This window comes from Balaenoptera borealis (genome assembly GCF_965194805.1).
Source record: "Balaenoptera borealis genome assembly, chromosome: 2".
NCBI lineage: Eukaryota > Metazoa > Chordata > Mammalia > Artiodactyla > Balaenopteridae > Balaenoptera > Balaenoptera borealis.
In genome coordinates, this window is record NC_138867.1 from 182,228,471 (window position 1) to 182,245,249 (window position 16,779).

General features: G+C 42.8%; 1 protein-coding gene across 1 annotated transcript in view; it reads right to left on the reverse strand.

Annotated features, from left to right (window-relative positions):
• Window positions 1-16,634, reverse strand: part of CREB3L3 (cAMP responsive element binding protein 3 like 3) — a gene marked incomplete at its 5' end in the record, with an annotated part of 39,718 nt that extends 23,084 nt beyond the window's left edge. Inside the window, 3 exons of the mRNA XM_082381692.1 lie at window positions 1,505-1,572; window positions 9,183-9,246; window positions 16,486-16,634. The remainder of the gene's footprint in view (window positions 1-1,504; window positions 1,573-9,182; window positions 9,247-16,485) is intronic.
• Window positions 16,635-16,779: the final 145 nt, after the last annotated feature.

Below are 16,779 nucleotides of genomic sequence, written 5' to 3' on the forward strand. Positions count from 1 at the left end.
ATCTGTGGAGTGAACCCCACAACTCAGTGTGCGCCACGGATCTCAAGAGAAATGCACCTGCTCTCGGCCGAGCTGGGATATCTGTGTCATCTCTAATCAATTCAAAACTTTCCCATTTTGTGCGCAATTGCTTTCTGGACTGGGTGCCAGGAGGTCGAAGTCCTAGCCCCAGCTCAGCAATCAACTTGGCTGTGACATCACAGAGTCACTCCTCCCCTCTGAGACTCTGGTTCCCCATCTGCAAAATGGGACGATGGATCTAAAGGTTATATAAAATGAAGCCCCTGTCAGGTTAAACATTGGGGTTAATGTTTAATCCCAGGGAAAATCTGACCAGGAGTGGAGTTTGATAAGAGTCGTGGGCCACGTTGTGTACGTATATATGGAGAAGCCCACCAGGTAGGGGACAATCCCGCCCACGCATGAGCGAGGTGGAACGGGCTGAGAAAGTGTTAAGAAAGAACCGCGCCCTGATTCTTCTCGCTGGGAGCGTGGTTAATCCCCAAGTGTCCTCCCTGCTGCAGGAAGAACACTCTAGAAATCTCAGATCACCAATAGAATCTCCAGGTTAGAGTATACTTAAAAGATCACCAAAACGCTCAACAGAATTTAGTAACTTTTTTTTTCTTTTTTGGCGGCGCAGTGTAGCATGTGGGATCTTAGTTCCCGGAAGGACCAGGGATTGAACCCGTGCCCCCTGCAGTGGAAGCACTGAGTCTTAACCACTGGACCGCCAAGGAAGTCCCTAGTAACATTTATTTTCATGTTACGTTGCTTTTACAATTACCTTCTAATTGGGGCATCTGATACTGGTCTAATTTACCAGCGCGTTACTAAGTGTCTTTCAAAAATAAATTTATTGAAGAAAAAAAGCCAAATACATAATAATGCTGAAGACGGTAGTAAACTTTCTTCAACAAATGTATCTTAAAAGGAAACATTATAACACCAGGGTTTTTTTTTTTTTTTTTTTAAGTATCAGGTGCCTAAAACAGATGCAAAACAAAATAAACAATGTTCTTATATTCTAGACAGCTACTGTTGCCTGTGGAAGGTTCTGGATTAGGTGACTCTGTTGAGAACTCAGCAAAAAGGTGTTAAGGACACAAGAGCACCCAATTTGAGTGCTTCTTTATAGAATCAAACAGTTTAAAAAAGGATTGAGGGGATTCCCTGGTGGCACAGTGGTTGAGAGTCTGCCTGCTACTGCAGGGGACACGGGTTCGAGCCCTGGTCTGGGAAGATCCCACATGCCGCGGAGCAACTAGGCCCGTGAGCCACAACTACTGAGCCTGCGCGTCTGGAGCCTGTGCTCCGCAACAAGAGAGGCCACGATAGTGAGAGGCCCGCGCACCGCGATGAAGAGTGGCCCCTGCTTGCCGCAACTAGAGAGAGCCCTAGCAGAGAAACGAAGACCCAACATAGCAATCAATCAATCAATCAATCAATAAAATCTTTAAAAAAAAAAAAAAAAAAAAGGATTGAAAAGGAAGTCATTTCTTACCTTTCATTAGGTTTATTTTGTATATGCAATTTGCATGCAAACGTGCATGGAGAATCCCAGCGGGGCCTCTGAAACAAACAAACAAACAAACATGCATGGAGAACTCACTCTGTGCATTGAATTCTCTCAAACCGCCCCCACCACCCCCCGACTCTCTTGGACTTCCCTTCTCCACGAAAAACAATGCCATTTCTCCTAGGCCCAGCTTCTGGGTCTGGGCGCCCAGTCTCATCAAAACCACAGTTAAAATTTATTGATCACTCACTGTGCCAGGCACCGTGCAAAGTACACAAATAAACTTGATCCTCCAAAAACCCCAAATGAGTTGAGAACTTTGTAAATACCCATTTTGCAGATAAGTAAACTGAGGCTCGGGGAGGGGATGCTCTCGCCCAAGCAGCTTGTAAGCAGTGACGCTGAAATTCAAGGCAGCAAAGCTAAGTCAGAGTTGCCCCCGGGGTGAGCCAGAGTCAACCCCAGGTAGCAGTGCTCATGGCAACAACAGGCCGGGGCTTTGTCATGTCATCTAGCACAGAGCGAATGTCATGGTTATGGCTCTCCGGATTCAATTCCAGCTCCTCCTCTTGCAAGCCGCGTGACCCTGGGCAAGTTATTTGGCCTCTCTGTGCCTCTACTCCTCCCAAAATGGGGATAATAGTAAAGATCCAATGAGCTCTTACACGTGAGTGGTGGCATACCACGGCTGGGGCGAGGAGAGCAGCCCACCCCAGGTGCTATCAAAAAAGAGGCCCATTAATTTCCAAAATATACAAACAGCTCGTATAACTCAATAATAAAAAAAACCAAACAACCCAAACAAAAAATGAGTGGAAGACCTAAATCAACATTTCTCCACAGAAGACATATAGATGTCCAATAGGCACATGAAAAGATGCTCAACATTGCTAATTATTAGAGAAATGCAGGTCAAAACTACTATGAGGCATCACCTCACACTGTTCAGAATGGCCATCATCAAAAAGTCTACAGATAAAAAAATGCTGGTGATGGTGTGGAGAAAAGAGAACCCTCCTACACTGTTGGTGGGTATGTAAACTGGTGCAGCCACTATGGAGAACAGTATGGAGATTCCTTAAGAAACTAAAACTAGAGTTGCCATATGATCCAGCAATCCCACTCCTGGGCATATATCCAGAGAAAACTCTAATTCTAAAATATGCATGCACCCCAATGTTCACAGCAGCACTATTTACAATAGCCAAGACATGGAAGCAACATAAATGTCCATCACCAGATGAATGGATAAAGAAGATGTGGTATATATGCAATGGAATACTACTCAGCCATAAAAAAGAATGAAATAATGCCATTTGCAGCAACATGGATGGACCTAGAGAATATCATACTAAGTGAAGTAAGTCAAGCAGAGAAAGACAAATATCATATTATTTCACTTATATGTGGAATCTAAAATATGATACAAATGAACTTATTTACAAAACAGAAAACAAACGTATGGTTACCAAAGGGGTAACCATACGTTTACCAAAGGGGTAAGGAAGTGGGGGAGGGATAAATTAGGAGTTTGGGATTAGCAGATACAAACTACTATATATGAAATAGATAAACAACAAGGTCCTACTGTATAGCACAGGAAACTATATTCAATATCTTTTAATAAACCATAATGGAAAAGAATCTGAAAAGAATCTGAGAAGTGTATCTATCTGATACACTTCGCTGTATACCAGAAACTAACACACATTGTAAATCAGCTACACTTCAATTTATAAAAAAGAAAATCTGAAGCAAAAAAAGGGGAGTCCATTGTCTGCAGAGAATTCAAAAACTGATAATAAACCTGATTTTATTATTATTTTTTTATCAACGTGCATAGACAATTCTGAACAATGTCAGTGTCAAAATAATCTCCCCCTAAGAAATCTTTTATTGGTCTAAACCAGGGAGTGAGCAAAGTTTTTCCATAAAGGGCCAGATAGTAAATATTTTCAGCTCTTTGGGCCAGATGGCAACTACTCAGCTTGTGATCCCAGCAAGAAAGCCACTGCAGACAATTCATCAATGAATATGGCCCAGTGCCAGGAAAGCTCTTTTTATGGACACTGATATTCGAATCCTCTATATTTTGCACATGTGAAATATTATTCTCTTTTTGATTTTTTTTTAAGATTTTTTTTTTGATGTGGACCATTTTTAAAGTCTTCCTTGAATTTGTTATAATATTGCTTCTGTTTTATGCTTTGGTTTTTTGGCCACGAGGCATGTGGGATCTTAGCTCCCCAACCAGGGATCGAACCCACACCCCCTGCATTGGAAGGCGAAGTCTTAACCACTGGATCGCCAGGGAAGTCCCTCTACTTTTGATTTTTTTCCCAACTAGTTAAAAAAAACAAAAACAAAAACCCTCTTTAGCTCCTACAAAAATAAGCTGGATTTGGCTGGCAAGTCATGGTCTGTCCACTCTTGGTCTGAACAATTGCTGTGGTTTAACCACTGGAAGTTTTGAATTAGCACATTTTATTACTTATCCTTTAATAAACATTGTATTGTACATGGAAGTGAATTTGGAGAACTTCATGCAATGCATTTGGCTCCAGACACACACAGACTCAGCTACACACATTCATTTGAAGAGTTAGTTCTTAACGATTCTAATTCTTTTGGGTTCTCTTTGGACACAGTTCATATTTCCAACCCTTGTGGTATTACACGATCTTGTGTTTAAACAGTAGATTTGAAATAAACAGTGATGGGCCAGTGATTTTAAATGCAAAGAAACAGAGTTTGAGCTACTTCACTTTTTTTTTTTTTTTTCCCCTATCTGACCACTTGGACCTTCTATTTCTGTTTAAAAGTTTAGACAGTGCACCAATTGCAAATTATAATATTTTTGTTTGGCAAGCTCAAATTTTAATTCATTTTTACTGGATTTGAGCCGTATCTTTAAAATGGAAATATCAATAATTTCCTCCTTTAAATTATTATTCTTGTTTGATGATTTAAACTTATTAAACTGTAAAGCTATTATTCATTGCTGCAACAGATCAGTAGAGATATGTACCTACATGTAAAGAGAAGTTTTTCTTTAAAAAAAAAATTCATTAATGGAATTAAAATGTATCCATTCATCACCTTTTTCCCTTTATTGGACTGGGATATTTATTTATTTATTTAATTTTTAAACATCTTTATTGGAGTATAATTGCTTTACAATGGTGTGTTAGTTTCTGCTGCATAACACAGTGAAGCAGCTATACATATACATATATCCCCATATTTCCTCCCTCTTGCATCTCCCTCCCACCCTCCCTATCCCACCCTTCTAGGTGGACGCAAAGCACCGAGCTGATCTCCCTGTGCTACGTGGCTGCTTCCCACTAGCTATCTATCTAACGTCTGGTAGTGTATATATTGGACTGGGATATTTATTTTACGCATGTTACTGGTGTGATTATATAGCTGGTGTTCAATGAAAGAAAAAAATTTCACTTTATATTTCTCTTATGGCTATTACAATTATTGGTTGCTTTGCATAATTGTTACTGAAACTTTCTGGCTTATAGAGGAGTGAGTGTTAAAACAAGATTTCCTCCAGCTTTTAAATGCGCTATGTAAGCCACTGCATTTAGGCACTTAATACCTGGTTCCTAGTGTCAGACAAATATTTATTATCATCCATAGTCCATTGACAAACTATACCCCCATAGTCTGTCTTTGTAAAGACTGAGAGCAAAGACCAGCTTTTGCATTTTCAAATAATTTTAAAATGTAGAATAATTATTTCGCTTTAAAAATACAGGAAAAAATTATTTCGCGACACGGGAAAATTACATGAAATGCAAATTTCAGCCTCCGAAAATAAAATTTCGTTGGCGCACAGCACGCCCATTTAGGGACTGTATGGTCTGTGGCTGTTTTGGGACTAGAAGGGCAGAGTTGACTAATTGTGACGGGCTGTGTTTAAACTATTTGCTACGCGGCCCTTTAAAATTTTTTTTGCAGACTGCTGCTCTAATTTTTCAACCCCTCTCCTCCAAACCCCCAACTCTGGAAGTCCATGTTCAGAGACTTAGGGCCCCAGGTCCTCTTCTATAGACAGCTGCCCAGCGTCACCCAGTGGACCCCTCCCCTTCCCACCCAGGCCAGGTCTGAGGCTGGGGCAGACCGGTCAACTTCTCAGTCCCTGGCGCCCTCTAGTGGACCCCGCGAGCAACTGCCTTCTCAACCTCCTTCCCTGGCGGCCCCGCCCACGCTCTCCCCCCCAACCCCCAGGTCTCCTGGGAAGTGGGGAGGAGTGGGAGGTTATTTTTGTGCCTCCTCCTTGTCCTGATTCCTCCCCCTGCCCCCTGCCAAGGTCTCCAGGACTCACCCTCCTGGGGCCATGCTCCTACTCTCCCACCATATTTTACATACTAGGACTCTCAATGAATTAAATCCCATTCAGTCGGTGTCAAAGATGTCGACAAATTTGAACAGCTTCGTTACTTTCCAAAGCCCCTTGGTGCGTATACACACCACCTCTTAATTTGTGCTTTTTATCTGTACGTACGCCTTGCATTTGTATAGCATGCCATTCTTTGCCCCTCCAAAGTGTTGTTTAAAAATATTTATTTATTTATTGGGCTAAGTCGGGTCTTAGTTGGGGCATGCGGGATCCTGGTTGTGGCGTGCGGGATATTTAGTTTCAGCATGAGGGATCTTTAGTTGCGGCATGAGGGATCTAGTTCCCTGACCAGGGATCGAACCCTCGCCCCCCTGCATTGGGAGCCAGAGTCTTAACCGCTGGACCACCAGGGAAGTCCCTCTCCCGAAGTATTTTGATCCACATCATTTCATCCAACATCTGCAGGAACTGGCTAGTATTTCACACTGAAGACATAGAAGGACAGAGGAGATAGGTAATATATACACTCAGGCTAAGAGATGATGTTGGGGCCAAGGCCCGAAAAGACTCAGGTACAGTGGTGAGCTGGAGCTGGCTTCCTCTGGCTGGTGAGATTCAATGACATCACACAGGTAGATTGAAATTGGCCAAGGTTGGGGTATTTACACCTCAGAAATCGGCAGATGCTACAAATTAGGGATTTTCTGTGTGGCTCACGAGCGGGAAGGTGTAACCATTGCGTTTTGGGATGTGAGCAGAGCATCACCAGCATGGCAGTCAGCAAGGAAGACAGTCCTCCCGGGAGAGGGCAAACATGCCAGCTGTGCCAGGGACTTTCGGGAAGACAAATCACTCTTTTTCAGAGCCTTCCTTCCTTCATCACTCATTTATTCATTCATTTTCCCCATCAAATATTTATCAAATATTTACCTGATGTAATAAGACGTTACCCGTTCCTTCTCAAATATTAGAATAATGCTTGGACCTTTCTCCCCCAAAAAAGCTGTGATTATTTATAAAGTCCAGTACCACCTCTCCAAGATATCAGATGTGAGTTATTAGATTCAAAATGAACTAGCTTAGGGACTTCCCTGGCGGTCCAGTGGTTAAGACTCCGCATTTCCACTGCAGGGGGTCCGGGTTCGATCCCTCCTCCGGGAACTAAGATCCAACATGCCAGTGGGGCATGGCCAAAAACAAAACAAGGAAACAAACAAAAACTAGCTTAGTCTCTACCGCAAATGCAGCAAGTGCTTCTGCTACGCCTGTCATTTCTAGAAGTCTGACCTTGTTTACAGGGTTAACTGCTGAAGGTTGGCAAATGGCCTGCATATCCAACTGCCTTTTGCCATCTCCATGCGGGCGTCTCACAAGCCTCCCAAATTCAACGTGGCTGACTGAGCACCTACCATCCCCCCAAACCTGCTCCTCCTGCTGCCCTTCCTGTCTCACTAAACGGAAGCTCCAGCCTTCCAGTGCTCAAGGTCAAAACGTTGGGTTGTCCTTGAGTTTCCTCTTTCCCTCACACCCCACATCCATCCATCAGCAGTCTTATCCAGTCTGCCTCACTCTGCTCCAGCCACCCGGGCCTCCTGGCTGTCCCTCCAACACGCCAGGTGCAGTCCTGCCCCAGGACCTTTGCACGGGCTGTGTCGTCTGCCTCAAAACTCTTCTTCCAGATCTCGATGGAGCACACTCCCAACTTTTTCTGCTTTTGCCAAATGTCACCTTCTCAATGAGACCTTCCCTGGCATCCTATTTATTTATTTGGTTGTGCCGGGTCTTAGTTGAGGCTCACGGGCTCCTTAGTCGCGGCATGCATGTGGGACGTAGTTCCCTGACCAGGGATCAAACCCAGGCCCCCTGCATTGGGAGCGTGGATTCTTAACCACTGCACCCCCAGGGAAGTCCCTGACATCCTATTTAAAACTGTGACTTTTGCCCTATTCCCAACTTCTGTGTTTCCTCTTCTCTTGCATTCGCTATTTTTCTTCCGCGGCACTTGCTGAAATGGGACATACTGTTTTTTATTTGTTTGTGGCCTATTTCTCCCTATCAGACTGTGAGCTCCATGAGAGCTTGGTACAGAGTAGGGGTTCAATAAAAATTTGAACGAACTGCTATAGCTGTTGAATGAATGAATGATTTGCCTTAACTTAGTTACGAGGAACATGCCACATCTTATACTCCAAATGCCTCGAATGTAACCAATGTCCTGATGCCCTAGATCAGGACTTGGCAAACCACAGCCCACGGGCCAAAGCCAGCTCACCACCTGCTGCTGTATTGTCTTCAAGAATGCATTTTACACTCTTTAACGGTTGAGAAAAAGTTTTAAGAATATTTTCTGTTACTGAAAATGATATGAAATGCAAATGTCAGTGTCACCTGGCCACACCCATTTGTCTCTATATTTTTGCGACAGAGACTGGCCCTCAGAACTGAAAATATTTATTATCTGGTCCTTTACAGAAAAAGTTTGCAGAGCCCTGCTCTCGTGTCAAAGGAGGAAATGGTGTTGCCAAAGGGGAAACTGAGACCCAGAGGGGTGAGATGAGTTTTCCAAGGCCCCATGTTTCTGAGGGACTCCTCCTTTGCTGAATTATCTGAACAATGTTTCTGATGCTTTACAGGAAACAGAAGTCAGACTGCTGGGGACTTCCCTGGTGGTCCAGCGGGTAAGACTCCGCGCTCCCAATGCAGGGGTCCCAGGTTTGATCCCTGGTCGGGAACTAGATCCCGCATGTATGCCGCAACTAAGAGTCTGCATGCTGCAACTAAAGGATCCTGCGTTCTGCAACGAAGATCCGGCGTGCTGCAACTAAGATCCGGTGCAGCCTAAATAAATAAACAAATATTAAAAAAGAAAGGAAGGGGCTTCCCTGGTGGTGCAGTGGTTAAGAATCCGCCTGCCAACGCAGGAGACACGGGTTCGAGCCCTGGTCTGGGAGGATCCCCCATGCTGTGGAGCAGCTAAGCCCGTGCGCCACAACAACTACTGAGCCTGTGCTCTAGAGGCTGCGAGCCACAACTACTGAGCCCGCGTGCCACAACTACTGAAGCCCGCGTGCCTGAAGCCCGTGCTCTGCAACAAGAGAAGCCACTGCTATGAGAAGCCTGCGCACCACAACAAAGTGTAGCCCCCGCTCAGCGCAACTAGAGAAAGCCTGCGTGCAGCAACAAAGACCCAACGCAGCCAAAAATAAAATTAAATAAATTTATAAAAAAAAAAAAAAGAAGGAAGGAAGGAAGAAAGAAATCAGACTGATGAAGAAACACCTTCATAAACTGAAGGTCACCTGAGGTACCGACCTTGAGAGAGAAATCTGCACCCAACCATCTGATCTTGCCAAGCCCCGGAGATTTTTAATTGCCCCTGTAAAAAAAGAAAAAATAAAGTCATCGCTCACTCTAGAAACCTTGAGTTTGGGACTTTGATCGGAGTGATTACAACATCCCATCAAAACTCCATTTGACTTCAGCCCTTCCGCAGACATTTATGGGCACAGTCAGAAGCTGATGGCAAACTGGAGGCAGAAAAGCAAGTTTCCGGGGGCTGGGGAGCGACGGCTAATGGGAACGGGGTTTCTTTTGGGGGTGATGGAATGTTCTGGAACTAGATAGCGGTGAGGGTTGCACAACACAGTGAATATACTAAAAACCACTGATTCGTACACTGTATTTTATTTTTTTATAATTTTTTGGCCTCGCCACGCAGCATGCAGGATCTTAGTTCCCCAGCCAGGGATCGAACCCGTGTCCCCTGCAGTAGAAGCACGGAGTCTTTACCACTGGACCGCCAGGGAAGTCCCCATACACTTTAAAAGGGTGGATTTTACATTACATACATGATGCCTCAATTTAAAAAAATAATAATAAATTTTAAAAGACAATGCTTATCTGTTTCTTACTAAATAATAGCGCTATGAAATAAATAAATAAAGGGAAGGCAAAAAGTAAATTTCACCTATTAAACACCCCTGCCCCAAGTCAAACTCCTTTTCCACATTCCTCCTAATTCTTATTCATCTGCGTGGACCCTTTTTGCACAGCTGTAAAATAGATATCATCTTGCCCATCCATTGGTCAGGACATGATACAACATCATTAAAAAAGAAAAACAACTCTAGGGGCGGGGATAGGAGGGGCAAGAAATGGGTGAAAGGTGTCAAAAGGTACAAACTTCCAATTATAAAATGAGTCCTGAGGACATAATGTACAGCATGGTGACTATAGGTAATAGTACCGTGTTGTATATTTGAAGGTTGCAAAGAGAGGAGGTCTTAAAAGTTCTCATCACAAGAAAAAAAAAGGTGTTTGTTAACTATGTGTGGTGACGGATGTTAACTAGTCTTGTTGTGGTGATCGTTTCTCAATATATACATAAGCCAAATCATTAGGTCGTACACCTGAAACTAATATAATGTTACATGTCAATTATATCTCAAGAAAAATAATCAAATAATAAAAGGAGGTAAAAAGGAAGGAAGGAGGGAAGGAAGGGGAAAGAAAGAAAGAAAGAAAGAAAGAAGAAAGAAAGGAAGGGAAAGAAAAAAGAAAAAAAGAAAGGAAGGGAGAAAGAAAGAAAGTAGAAAGAAAGAAAGAAAGGAAGGAAGGAAAGAAAAGAGAAAGAAAGAAAAGAAAGGAAGAAAAGGAAGAAAGAAAGAAGGAAAGAAAGAAAGAAAGAGATGGGAATTCCCTGGCAGTCCAGTGGTTAGGACTCTGCACTTTCACTGCCCAGGTCTGAGGTTCCATCCCTGGCTGGGGAACAAAGATCCCTCAAGCCACGGTGGTGCGGCCACCAAGAAAACGAAATGAAAAACAAACCAAAAAAACAAGCAAAAAACACACAAAAAACCCTCTAGGGATGGCATCACAGAGATGGGCCCTCTGTGCTTTTGTCCACTTATTTGCTACTTCCTGAGTTTTTGCTCAACCCCATATCCCTTTCTCTCTCTGAATAGCTAAGTATCTGGATCGAAGCTGATGCAGGGAATGATCACAGACATTTCTGTTGAAGTAATTAGTGAATATCCATATCCCCTGGGGTAGGTCTTTCTGCCCGGCAGGGAGTAGACACTCAATAAATGTTAGTTGAATGAATGCACACGGTTTTGGTGGAGGACTATCTCAGCTCCCCAATGTGTAAAAGTAGTGGTGTGCTGGTCTGTGTTTAACAACCGGCTCTCTTGGAAGGGAATTTAGATATCTCTGTATATCTAATATATATTATACATGTGTAACATACATGCATTGCAGACATCTCTATATGTTGAATATACATTACACGTGTATAATATACATGCATTGCAGACATCTCTATATGTCAAATATACATTACATGTGTATAATATACATGCATTATATAATATATATATTTATTATTATTATTATTAATTTTATATTTTTTGGCTGCCTTGGGTCTTCGTTGCTGCACGTGGGCTTTCTCTAGTTGCGGCGAGCGGGGGCTACTCTTCGTTATGGTGCATGGGCTTCTCATTGTGGTGGCTTCTCTTGTTGCAGAGCACAGGCTCTAGGCGTGCGGGCTTCAGTAGCTGTGGCATGTGGGCTCAGGAGTTGTGGCTCATGGGCTCTAGAGTGCAGACTCAGTAGTTGTGGCACATGGGCTTAGTTGCTCCGCGGCATGTGGGATCTTCCTGGACCAGGGCTCAAACCCGTGTCCCCTGCATTGGCAGGTGGATTCCCAACCACTGCGCCACCAGGGAAGTCCCTAATATATATTTTTAAATGTTAACGATATAAAGGAGGTGTAGGACACAATTTACAGATAATAATCACATATACAATATCGTATTATAAATTCTCTATAGCCACTTGAATCTCAGAATAGGTTTTGGTTGATTTTTGCCAAACTCTTGTATCCATAGCCAACCTCTGGTGGCAAATAATGGAACAAGTGTAGTTCTGACATGAACGTTGGCAATATTTTTCATTTACGTTAATAAGTAACATGAAAGTGAAGATGTATGTTGGAATTTCACTTGTTCATCAATAATGTGAATGTTTTCTTTGGTGAATCATATAACGGTTTTTGAATACTGGAAAATATCTTTCCATTTCTGTGTGTATGTGTGTGCTAGTCACAACCTAACAATGGTAGACACACACATTTTGACATTTAATCTGCATTATTAACTTTTCTCCACCACTTTTTAAAGCCTAAACCAGGAGTTGGCATGCTATGATCTTCTGCCTGTTTATGTAAACAAAGTTTTATTGGCGCGTGGCCATGCCCATTTGGTTAGTGTGGTCTGTGGCTGCTCTCTCCGCCGTACAGACATGCAATAGAGATGTAGGGCCCACAAAGCAGAAAATATTGTCTGATCCTTTACCAAAATATTTTCTGACTCATTCTGTGCAATCAAAAACACAATAAATCAAGCCCTCATTTGTATCATTTGCCAATTTCCAGGGTGTAAATACTCTCACTAGGGACCATTTCAATCTACCAATGTGATGTCAATGACACACAGTTAAAAAGATACAGAAAGTACCTCCCCATCATATTTCCACCAAACAGATACAATAACAAAAACAATGAAAATAGGTGAAAATCAAAGCAAATTAAAAAGCATACGTAATAGCAAAATATAATTAGGATGTGATGTTTTGAGTATAAATACTTTTTACCTTTAAAAAAAACTGAGGTGATGGGGACTTCCCTGGTGGCGCAGTAGTTAAGAATCTGCCTGCCAATGCAGGGGACACAGGTTTGAGCCCTGGTCCGGGAAGATCCCACATGCTGCGGAGCAACTAAGCCCGTGCACCACAACTACTGAGTCTGCACTCTAGAGCCCATGAGCCACAACTCCTGAGCCCACATGCCACAGCTACTGAAGCCCGCGCGCTTAGAGCCCATGCTCCGCAACAAGGGAAGCCACCACAATGAGAAGCCTGCGCACTGCAACGAAGAGTAGCCCCCGCTCACCACAACTAGAGAAAGCCCGCACACAGCAACAAAGACCCAATGCAGCCAAAATTAAATAAAATCTAAAAAAAAAAAAAAAAAAAAATGGTGTCGTAAAAAGTCTTCTGTAACTTTCTGTTTCTAAGACTTTTTTACGTTGTTGTTGCCATTTGTGAGTTTACTGCTCCCTAATATTTCTTTGGGGACTATACTGGAACATATTTTTCCATTTTTCCATCAATGGATATTCGTGTTGTTTCCAGATTTTTGCCACAGAGAACATTAGTGTATGTGTCTCCTGGTTATACAAGGGCATATGCCTAGGGGTAGAATTGCTGGGTTGTAGGTAGTCTAGATAGAGCTCAAGTGCAGTATGCAAAGGGGTCAGGCCAGCCGTTCTTCAGTTAATCCATTGCCCAGGTGAGAGAGATAAAGTTCAGGGTGCATTCCGAGATAGGCAGAGTGTACACATGTGATATTAATGCTAAATTGTTCCTGAGTGAGATAAACGTCACTTTGGATTGAATCTATCAACAAAGCTATTAGAAATTAATTTCCATGGGGAGGGGGAGATTTCAGAGAGATTCAAGTCTCTGGGACCAGGGAACAGATGTATCAAGAAAGATGTGATTGGAACCAACGATAAGCAGAGAGATAGGTAACAGGGTGAGGTTACAGAGCAAAATGTACTCCGTGGTCAAGATAGAGAAGGGGGTGGAGGGCAAGTCTGCTGTAATCGCAACAATAAAAGCTCATGTTCTATAACAAGGGCTGAGCATTAGGTGATTAGCAGGAAGTTCGCCTCCCAAGGACAGGAGCACCCATTTCATTAATTCAAGTAGCATATATTCGGAGGGTTCCACTATCCAAGGAGCTGGACTGTTAGAGGAAGAGACAAATCCAACATCTTCCTTGCCTTCAAAATGTTCATAACTAGAAGGGAAGATAGAATAAGAGAGCAGGGAAGGGAATCAGAATGCAGCAAGAGCCATACGCCAGAAACAAGCAGGGTGTATTGGGAATTCCAAGAAATAGGGAACTGAAAGGAACAGGGAGAATCAGATTTAATGTACGCTGAGCCCCCAACTAGGAATTGAGGAGAAAATTCTGCTCATTAGAAAAGATTTGATCCCTTGATCCTCCTCAAGAACTAATTTAACTCAGCCATTAAAAAAAAAAAAAAAAAAGAATGAAATAATGCCATTTACAGCAACATGGATGGACCTAGAGATTATTATACTAAGTCAGACAAAGACAAATATCATATGTCACATATATGTGAAATCTAAAAATAATGATACAAATGAACCTCTTTACAAAACAGAAACAGGCTCACAGACATAGAAAACAAACTTATGGTTACCAAAGGGGAAGGGGGGGAGATAAATTAGGAATTTGGGATTGACAGATACACACCACTATATATAAAATAAACAACAAGGACCTATTGTATAGTACAGGGACCTATATTCAATATTGTTTAATAACCTATAATGGAAAAGAATCTGAAAAAATATATATTATAATATATACATAACTGAATCACTTTGTTGTACACCTGAAACATTGTAAATTGATTATACTTCAATTAAAAAAAAAAAGAACTAATTGATTGGTCTACATGAAGGGCAGTCCCCCAAATACACACGATGGAATATCATACATACAGCAAGGAAAAAACCAAATTACTGTTACATGCAATCACATGGATGAATGGCCAAAATATTTTGCTGAGCAAAAGAAGTTGGGCACAAGAGTACATACTGTACAATTCCATTTCCACGAAGCTCTAGAACATGCAAAACTAATCTCTGGGGATAGAAATCAGAATCTAAGGTGCCTGTAGGGGAGTAGGGGGCTGCAGCCAGCTTGTCCTGGCTCATAGGTGCCTATTGTTACCATCCTTTCCAACTTCATGGTAGACGGAAATAAGTCTCGGTGGGAATATATACGCCACAGAAAAGGACAAGTACTACAGATTACAAAGCAGCCTCTCTCTCTCTCTCTCTCTCTCTCAATCTCTCGTTTCACAAGCCCATCGTTAAACATTTACCAGCACACCACTGCTGCTTGGGGCAAGGGGGATTAACTGAATAGGACACCGAGAAAACTTTCTGGAGTGATGGAAACGTTCTGCATCTTGTTTCCGGGAATGGTTTCATGGGTGTATACAGTTATAAAAGCTTAAGGAACTGAACATTCAAGAACTGTGCGTTTATTACATGTAAGTTACAGCTCAATAAAAAAGACTATACGTATATATAGCCTAAAATAAAATAAAATCATAGAGAAATCATTTTGCAGAACAGAAAGACATTGGAAACGCCCAGATCTGGGAAAGGTCATGGCATTATTTGAGGCTAGATGAGCATTCTTCTGAATTTTGGATGAGCGACTGGGAGCGGTGAGAGGCAAAACAAACACGGCTCAGATTGTAAAAGTGGAGGGGCAGGCAGTGTCTGGGAGCAGTTTTCATCAGGGGAGAGCTATGGTTACATCTTTGCATTTTTAGACCATTGTCACATTTTGCAATTATGTATATTTAGATTATGTAGCTATTTTCTTAAACATTGTATCTCTCAGTGCCCAGCGCGGGTCTAGCACCTAAAAGGCTTGCAAATTAACTGTTAAAAGAATGACTGCAGGGCTGCTGGACAGGAAGTGGGCAGGGCTGAGCCAGGGGGACCAGGGGACCTGGGTTGGACCTAGAAGGGGTGGACTGAACCTTCCTCTCTGTTTCCTCCCACGTGAGGATGTACCCTACCATGAAATGCACACAGGTGCTCATAGATGTGAGCCAAAAAAAGCAATGTGGTGAGTTTTTCATGAAGCCAACATTTTCCCATTTAAATGGCTGTGCCTTTATTCTGCGCCATATACTGCCTCCTTTTTTTTTTTTTTTTTAGTTTGTGTTAAAAATGACCTTTCTCATAAAATGGTGTAGCCGCTGTAGAAAACAGTATGATCCCTCAAAATTAAACATAGAAACACCATATGATCCAGCAATTCCGCTTCTAAGTAGATATCCAAAAGAATTGCAAGCAGGGATATGAACAGATATTGGTACACCCATATTCATAGCAGCACTATTCATCACAGCCAAAAGGTGGAAACACCCAAATGTCCATCACTGGGTAAACGGATAAACAAAACATGGTCCAACCATACAGAGGAATATTATTCAGCCTTAAAAAGGAAGGAAATTCTGACACGCGCCACAACATGGATGAACCTTGAGGACACAATGTTGAGTGAAATAAGACAGTCACAAAAGGACAAATATTGTATGATTCCACTTTATATGAGGTCCCTAGAGGAGTCGAATTCATAGAGGCAGAAAGTAGTGGTAGTCTGGGGGAGTAGAATGGGGAGTCAGTGGTTCATGGGGACAGAGTTTCAGTTTGGGAGGATGAGAAAGTTCTGGAGATGGATAGTGGGGATGGTTGCCAAACCGTGTGAGTGTACTTAATGCCACTGAGCTGTGCACTTACAAATGGTAAAATGGTAAATTTTATGTTACATATACTTACAACAACAACAAAAGTTTTTAAATGACCTCTCTTTCTTGAAAGAATGATGGTAATTGATATTATGAGTGGGGGGCGGTGTGTGTGTGTGTCCATAATTGGCAAAAAGCCTTTGACTCTGAGGTCAATTTAAGTTGCCCACAACTTTTGAGGATTTTACCGGGTGATGTATTCGCAGTCCGGCACCTGCAAGGCTCTAAGGGTCTGACGTCTCCCCACGCGCACCTGGTCACCGAGTCCTCCCTCTCGCCCTGCCTCCTCCGAACCCCCTCCAGGCGCCCCAGGCACATGCGCACACGCTCGGCGGGAGACGAGCGAGTGCGCATGCTCCAGGCGCCGCCTAGCGTCGGTATCCTCCCCTTTTCCCTTCGAGGAGGCGGCCTCAGGCTGGTGCGCACGCGTCGGGGTGAGGGGCGGGGCCCGGCTCGGTTCACCGGCGCTGGTTCTCGCGAGA